General features: G+C 49.9%; 1 long non-coding RNA gene across 1 annotated transcript; it reads right to left on the bottom strand.

Moving 5' to 3' along the window:
* Nucleotides 1-842: 842 nt before the first annotated feature.
* LOC134027037 (uncharacterized) lies at nt 843-6025 on the bottom strand. The gene is made up of 3 exons (XR_009931410.1): nt 5686-6025; nt 1450-1509; nt 843-1248 (listed from the first exon to the last, which is right to left on the bottom strand). It is a non-coding gene; the product is annotated as an uncharacterized LOC134027037 (long non-coding RNA).
* Between the last annotated feature and the right edge of the window lie 1416 nt (nt 6026-7441).

Raw genomic sequence — 7441 nt, 5'->3', positions numbered from 1 at the left:
CTCCACACTCCTCTCTCCCTCTTACCAATGATGAGCTGCATTCCAGTCTTAAGGGTCCCTCCACAACCACTCCTCACGACACAAAATACATCCAATGTTTATTTATTTTCTCTCTGTAAACAAACGAATGTCAATAAAATGGAATAGTTGAGTCGGAGTTCTCTTCCTGAGTGGGCAGGCCATGTCCTCAGAGGAAGGTGGCTGCCGGCCAATCACAGAAAGGCCGGACAGTGAAAGAGGCACAGAGGGTTGGATGACTTTGTCTAAATGAAAATGCAACATAACCAGATGCATAGAGTGAATAAAAGGAGTTTCAAAGAAATGGAATGAGTGACCAAACTGTGAAGGAGCCCACCCTCTTGCCCTTCTTTATCCGTCTTCCCTCTCTCCTACCATTCATTTATCTTTTCATTTCTCTCTCTCTCTTCTCTGCCTCTCCTTCTGCCAGCTGTCACACTGGCAAGGTGCCACACAGGCGCCAGCCACTCTGGTGGTGACAGATGTAGCAGCAGCGGCGAGAGAAAGAGAAGAAAAGAAGAGAGAGGGAGAGAGAGGGAGAGAGCAGCACTAGGGGCAGTGAAGGGAGAGAGAAGAGAAGAGAAGAGAAGAGAAAGAGGTAAGTGTGAAATAACAGAATGCTGGCACTCCCTATTGTGTTGAAGGGGAGAAGGTGCTGGATTAGACCATGGCAGCCATAATCACAAACAGATGGGTCTGTGTGTGGAAGGGTGGGGATGGCTGGATGGAGAGACAGAGAGAGAAAGAGGGAGAGAGAAAGAAAGAGGGAGAGAAAGAGATCAAAATGCAAGATAACCATGGACATTTTTGGAGTCACATTTCAACAGTGCTTTTTATTGACATTCACACCTATGCTAGCCCAGTTTATCCAAAGTCTCTTTTCATGAAGTTGACAGCACCTCACACTTTTTTGAGGCGGAAGTCCTACAAGTCATTTCCTGTGTAGATGCCAGCCCTGTGAGCTCACATCTGTGGGCCATTGAACCCCTCTTCACCTTTTACCTTATTAACATTCCAGGGGTCTTTCTTGAACTGTTGACACTGCAGGATTACCTTGGCCAAAGAGTGGCTATTACCATCTTGTTCCCTCACAAATTACATCACTTATCTTCTGTTTCAAACTCGTTTTTTTCTCCTGTATGAAGTACGGACATGCACTTCCTACAGCCCAACAGTACACATGGACGTCGAGGCTCTCTATTCACGCTGGATTAAACGCACAGGAAGATACTGGAGGGAAGAGAAAGAAGAAGGAAATAGACACAGACAAAGAGAGACACAGACAGATGGACAAACACAGACAGACACACAGACAGAGACAGTAAACAGAAGAAAAAAAACTTTTAGAAATAGTGTTTTTTTTTTGCTGAACAGGTTTCGTCTGTCTTTCACCTTAAAATGATTTTAAATCTGTGAATATATAAGTCTTACTCTCTCCTTCTTAACAAGTGTGGCACCCTCTCTTTCAGCTTCTGCCAGCGATATCTCCACCTTTCATATTGGGAAAACAACATAGGATCAAAGTTGAGTATTCATCATATTCAATCTAACGGGACTGCAGAATAATTCTTACAATTCCATTCCACGTGCGCTGGTGGAGATGTTGAGTCACCTATTCATGGATGAACTGAACTGTTCTGGTCAGAGGCACAGCAAGAGTGGACAATGAACTTGGTCAACAACATGCCATCCATCCATGCAGACAAAGACCCACTAAAGCACTAAAGTTCACTCACACACACCACTCTCTCTCTCTCTCTCTCTCTCTCTCTCTCTCTCTCTCTCTCTCTCTCTCTCTCTCTCTCTCTCTCTCTCTCTCTCTCTCTCTCTCTCTCTCTCTCTCTCTCTTTCTCTCTCTCTCTCTCTCTCTCCTCATGGGTTGTTTTGTCTTTACTTTGTTTTTCTTCTGGTTGACTTTCTCTCTCTCTTTTTTCTTAACCCCCATCTGGTGTGTGTGGAGGCGCCCTCGTGGAGCTAATTCATTTACTTGGAAACCATCTGGTGTGGGACTCTGTTGTAAGCCGAGCGTCTCTCTGTCTTTGAGGGACCCTGTGTGTTGTCACCTGTTACACTCAGGGTCGGAGGGACGAGCTTCTGCTACCCAGATCCCCTTACACCAGGATCTGTCGATCACACACACACACACACACACACACACACACACACACACACACACACACACACTCACACACGGACACATTCTGAAGCCACTATTAAATCAAACCTGGCATCTGGATGTCGCTGGCTGACATTGTGCAACAGTGGTTATCCATTGTCAATACATTGGCCTTCATAAAAACAGGGCTAGGGTTTAAGTGAGAGACTCGCTCCGCATCATTAATGCCTATTAGAGAACACTCCAAACATACAGCAGTTAGCCCTCCTCTCCTCTGCTCTGACTGAGACAGAGAGAGACGAGGATCCAGCCTGCTGGTCTCCCAGGGGGTCCTGACGCTAGCGGCACAGCGGAACCTATTCTCACTAATATTCCCCGGTAAATTTAATTAGATATCATCCCTTTAATCAGACGCTTTAATTACAGAAGACTCCATTGGGCGTTGGCCTTCAGGAGATGATCTGGACGGAGGATAAAGGGATGGTGGGCTTCAGTTACAGCAGGCCTCTACGTAGGCGATCTGGGGGTTATTCTTCCCTGCTGGCAGGGAGCCAGATTGGACTCTCTTTTTTTCATATGTCAATGGCTAAGCTTCCTTTAGGTGTTGTGATCTTCTTACACTGCAGTCATGCCCCCCGAGTAGGTATCACAGACAAAGAGGGTTAGTGGGGATCTTTCTTTTGTGTACTGGTACCAGTCCGCCTGGGATAGTCAACTGTGAGGACCAGTATGAAGTCTGGACCAAGATGAGGAAGTGTGGAGTTTCAGTAGGATTCTTGATAAGGGTCATTTTGAGTCAGCCAGGGACCGAGTCTGACTCATTATTTCTTTTGTTCTAGGGTGCGTGTGCTGAAAAGCTGGAACCGACGGCCTGTGTGTGGAGCAATCTCCTGCTCACTTTCAGCCCGATCCATTTCTCTTCCCCCACTCCCTCTCTCCTCAACCTTCTGCTGATCCACCCCTGGGCAAGGCAGGACTTCTCCAAAGCCGAGGCCAGCCTCGCCATCTGTGTCTTGGGCTCTGACCCTGTTCATGGATCAGGAAGTGTGTGGGTGGGGGCAAGGGTGGGGGGGCGGTGGAACGTCTGCTGCTGCACAATCCTAACCTGACAGTCCTTCCATGACAGCTGGGGGGGGGGGGGGGAGCACACAAACCCCTGGCTTGTGTTTGTGACATGTTGTGTTGAAAAGAACATTAGGAAGAACAAAAGATGTTGACACACACACACCTTCAAGTTAATACATGAGGACACAAATACAACCCCGTCGCAGCACAGTGGCTACGGGAGTCCTGCTGCTGGTAACAAAGTGGCTTAATAGCGCTGGCTTAATAGAGGTGTGTGTGTCTCCGTGTGTGTGCGTGGGTGTGTGTCGGTGTGTGCAATCGTGTGTGGACTTTGTCAGGACTCCCGCTGATAGTGTGGGCACAGACTTGCCGCTGAGTACCTATCTGTCAGCGGCACACCTTAACACCCCACTATCACCACGACTGCCGCCCATACACCCCGCTGTGCTCCGACTGGAGGTCTGATAAGACACAAACACACACACACACGGGACGAGCAAGGCACTTCATCTTTGTCCAACCCACTTACACCTCCCACCTCCTGTTGCTAAGCTCATATACTGCACTTTTCCAGTGGTACATTAAGACATGCAGCCAGAGCCTGTCTCTCAGAGGGGATGGACGGGCTCAATAAGGAGAGAAGAGGATGTGGCTGAGTGAGCAGTAACTCCCAGTTAGTCCCCATGGCAAACACATAAAAAGTCCAAAGAAATCAATCCCTGCACTCATTTGGCCCAATCAATGCTTATGGAGAATCAATCTACAACTGATGCTTGGACACTTATCCAAACCCATGCCTGTCAGACAGAACAGTGGGCCCATATGGGCCTTCACTGACCCCCACTCTGTTTTTTTGTTCAAAAGTAATGGTTGAGTGCTGATTTGTCAGGGTGGGGTCGATGACAGGCTGTGTGTGTGTGTGACGTCAGGATGGCACGGGGGGTCGGAGGGGTGACGGTGAGTGGTGGGAGTCAGGGGAGAGCTGAAACAGAGGGATGGGTTCCATATGTTCGCCAGACCCCTGTCTAGAGTGGCCATCACTCAGGATTGATTGGAGCAGGGCCATTAGCCCCCTGGCTCTTTTTCGCTCTCCAGTTCTCTTCTTACTCCAACACACTCCTCTATCTCGGCCTCCCGATTCCTCTCTAGCTCACGTTACTTCCATATCTCGCCGTCTTCCCTCTCGCTCCCTCTTTCCCCTCACTGTGTACTGCGTCAACTTTTCTCTTATCACCTGCCTCGTTTTCCCTCATTCCGTTTCTGCCTCTCACTTCTCTGAGTTCCCTTTCCTGTGGGCAATCCCCCCCTCTCTGTCGAAATCTCTCATTTCCCACCCACGGCTCTTTCGCTTTCTGTCCCTCTTTCCATCTCTTCCGTCCATCTCTCCCTCCGTGGTTTTCAGCAGTTTCTCGACTCCTCTCTCCCAGCCCAGCCATGTCCACCTCCCTCTTCCTCTCCCCGTCTGGTCTTTCCTAGCTTTCCCTCACTTGTCTGACAGCTTTGTCTCTCTCTCCATCTCTATCTCCCTCTGTTCTGTTCAGTCTATGTCTTTGTCTCCCTTTGGAAGCCCTTTATGACCTTCAGTCAGGGGAAATGGCTCTCAGAGCTGCACCTCATCTATTTCCATTCCTCCAGTCCTCCATCCCTCAAACCAGCCCCTTATCCCACGTTCTGAGAGTGGTTCACTTGATCGAGGAGGCAGTTAAAAAGAGATGGAATTAAGGAGTCAGGTTCAGACCGGTAGAAGACTGGAAACGACCCTGATGGTCACTTACCATCCTGACCACGCTGACAAAGTGATGCATTGTGGGATGCTTTGGGGACCATTACCACAGCCATCTATTTAGGCCATGTGTCCTCAGACATACCCCTTAGGGGAGGATGGAGAGGGGTTAGGGGTGGAGAGGGTTAGAGTGTGTGGACGGTGTGTGTGTAGATGAGTTGTGGGACAAGATATAGGGGCGTCAATAATAGTGGCAGGGGGTGGAGCTTGCTAGGGGTAGTATGGAGACAAAGGGGGTGGGGGGGTTGGGTGGGTGCAGTATGGAGAGGAAAAAAGAGTGTGCTGTAGAAGTGGTGGTAGTAGTTGTTTCAGAGTAGTTGTAGGAGTAGTACTAGAGTAGAGTGAGCCAGGGTCACAAGGTGACTCTTTGCCCTATATAGTCTTTGACAGGCCTAATGGTCTCTGCATGACAAAGTGTGGCCCCTGCTGACAGATATGGTGATAAAGTGAGGGGTCTTGACTGCTGCTCAGGTCCCTCTGGCCTGCCCTCTTTCTGCTCCCTGGCCCCGTCGTCGTGATAAGGAAGGTGAGTGGTGACGGAGGACTAATCATTCTGTCATCTCTTCCTCCAGCACGGCGACAACTTCCAAGTGACAGCTCTCAAGAACCAGGGCTCTTAAGAGCAGGTAGACACACACACACGCACGCCGTCCCTCGTGCACATGGCACGCACATACACACACACACACACACACACACTTACACCAGGGTGGAGTGGAGGCAGCAGTAGCCGGCGTTCAGGCTGGACGGCACGTCGGAGAAGCCCGTGTTCCCAGGGAACACCACCAGGCGACGGTGGTTTCTCTTCCAGGTGGTGCCCACGGGCTGGTACCTCTGGGGGCTCATCCAGTAGTCCCCCTTCCCCTGGTGGGGTGTGGCGAAGCTCCCCAGCTCCAGGCTCCGGTAGCGCTTCACGTAGAGGGGCTCGTACAGGCTGAGGTGGGGCTTCCTGAGAGGGGGTGGACGGGTGAGGAACAGAGGAGGGGGGGTGGAGACCGATCAGTGGAAGAGAGAGGGGGAGAACAGGAGGAGAGGAGGAATGGAAAGATGAGGCACATAGAAGGAGGAGAGGGGATGGACAACAAGACTGAAAATCAATACATACAGTGGATTTGACTGTGTGCTTATTTTATTGCCTTGTACCTATTTGTGCACACACACGCATACACACATCTCTCTCTCTCTCTCTCTCTCTCTCTCTCTCTCTCTCTCTCTCTCTCACACACACACACACACACAAACAAGTATTTTTTTCCATTTAAATTTTTTCTTTTCTACTTTTTTATGACATTCTACTTTGAAGCATGCAGATGCCTGTGTGAGTGAGTGCATGCAAAAAGCTTTGAGGTTGTTGGCTTTCTGAGTCAAAACTCACAAAACAGCAAGACCTTGCCCCATTTCACTCTACCTCTCTCTCTCCCACCCTCTCTCTTTCTCTGTCTTTCTCACACTTTCTCTCCCTCAGAGGAAGCTTGGTGGGGTAGTAAATCTTTCACCACAAACACACCAACATGTGCAGCATGGCACGATGCCAACCAGACCTGGTGACATGTGATTAACTGTTTCACCACACATCTCTCAATAAGTTGGCTGTGTATTCGCTGGTCAGACTACAGTGCAGGAGTGTGTGTGTGTGTGTGAGGGGTGGGGTGTTTGGGGATTGGATGTTATTGTTGGGAGGGGAGCACAGGAGGAGAGTGTGATCCCCTGTCCAGTAGCCATGACAGACTCTGCGTGTGTGTGTGTGTGCACACTTGCGTGAAAGAGTGTGTGTGTGATGTGGATCCAGCTCTTCTTTGGCCAGGGCTCTCTGGTTTCAGCTTGGCTTTAATGAACACTGTGATGTGAGGCTGACTGACCCTGCTGAGGGCCGGGAGGGGTCGGGGGTGGAGGTGTGTGTGTGTTGGGGGGGGGGGGGGGGGTAACTCTAGAGGGGGACTAGTGGATAGGATGGTATGACAGAGCCCCCCCCCACCCCCAACATGCCTCCCTTGGGCCATGCCTGAAAGCGCCTGTCCTGCCCCTGCCCCTGCCCCTTCCCTCCAACCCCCCCCCTCTCCTGTCCTCTCTCTCCCTCTCTCCCCTCCTTCACATCCCCCTCTCTTTCTATCTTCTGGTGGTTGTTTGTGAGCAACAGAGCTCATCTCCGCAGAAGTACCTAAGGCAAACCCAGCTGATGAAAAACAACACCTATCTGGGTGCAACAGGATAGAATACAGAAGCTCCATGAGAAAGTACAAAAGTTTGATGTGACTTGACTTGAAACCCCAAAAGGCATGTAGTGTGAAGTCATTATAGTCTATCTATAGCTTGTACAGGGTAGCTGATACATTTCCCATACACATACTGGCCTCATTTTAAAGACAGCGATAAGATTAAAGATATCTCTCTGTGAGAATTGTTTGGAGGGAATGTGTGTGCGTGCGAAACCATACATGAGAGAATGTAGATGAAATGGT

Source organism: Osmerus eperlanus, chromosome 9, assembly GCF_963692335.1.
Source record: "Osmerus eperlanus chromosome 9, fOsmEpe2.1, whole genome shotgun sequence".
NCBI classification, from domain to species: domain Eukaryota; kingdom Metazoa; phylum Chordata; class Actinopteri; order Osmeriformes; family Osmeridae; genus Osmerus; species Osmerus eperlanus.
Note: the sequence above shows the minus strand (reverse complement) of the source record. Positions and strands in the feature narration are given on the sequence as shown.